We start from the raw sequence: 1,268 nt of genomic DNA on the forward strand, positions 1-1,268 counted from the left end.
CGCAACAGATAAATATATGCATATTTCGAGTAACCATCTTTGAAAGTCACAAAATAGTCAAAACCACCTCTTGCTTGTATATTCATAGGGCCACACAAATCAGAGTGAATTAATTCTAGCTTATCACTGGCTCTATTTCCTTTTGAGGGGAAATGTCTCTTGGTCATTTTGCCTTCTAAATAGGATTCGCATGTTTGTAGTGAATCCACTTTCAACGAACTCAAAGGTCCATCAGAGACCAATCTCGAAATCCTATTTAGATTTATATGACCTAGACGTAAGTGCCACAAGTAAGTTTGACTCAATTCAGAAATACGTTTTATTTTATATGGTAGATTAATGTTATTTAGTTCTTTCGGTTGTTGTAGCACATGAGGAGATATATCAAGAATAAAAAGGTCATGTACTCTAGAAGCAGTGTAGATAAAATAATTATTAAACTTAATAACAGCAGAGTTATTAGCAAAATAAATATTATAACCAGCATCCATTATTTTCGAAACCGAGATCAGATTCCTTCTAATAGAAGGTACATAGAGAACATCTTTTAAAACTAAAAGTCTATCACTACTAAACGAAACTCTAATATCTCCTAAAGCTAAAGCTGGTGCTAGCTCGCCATTGGCTTGAAAAACGCAAACTTCATTCTCACTTAGCCACCGCGTTTCCTGAAACCCCTGCAAAGTAGTGCAGATGTGATTAGTGGCTCCCGAATCTACACACCAAAACATGGTAGAAACATCTGCTAAACAGGCTTCAACGACATTTAAATTTGAATTACCTTGCTTATTCAACTTTGCCAGATAGGCAGGGCATTGCTTCTTGTGATGCCCAGGTTGCTTGCAATGATAGCACTTGTGATAGATCTTAAATACTCTTGCATTATGTTTTGATGATCTAACAAACTTACTGTTGAGAATCAGATAGGGAACCTGACCTACTTGAATTGCTGTAAGCTTTAACGGATTCCAGCTAAAGGTGAACAGCTACAGCTTCAGGAGCTGGAAACCAAAACAAGGACCTGATGCTTTGTGGTTTCCTCATAGCAGTACAAAGTCATTGGGACACAGCTGGAAATGAAGTGACTGACGGCACTGTTTCTGCCCCATTGCACTGCATTGTCCGCCCACTCATTCTCTAACCAAACAAAGTACTCACATCACTTCAAGTGATGTGATCAAGATGTACCCACAAGGAGCTTTATACAAAACATGATTGGAAGGCTTCTGTTTCTCATTCAAGTCTCTTGCAAAAAATAGAAAAATCAG

This window comes from Nicotiana attenuata, chromosome 2, assembly GCF_001879085.1.
Source record: "Nicotiana attenuata strain UT chromosome 2, NIATTr2, whole genome shotgun sequence".
Lineage (NCBI taxonomy): Eukaryota > Viridiplantae > Streptophyta > Magnoliopsida > Solanales > Solanaceae > Nicotiana > Nicotiana attenuata.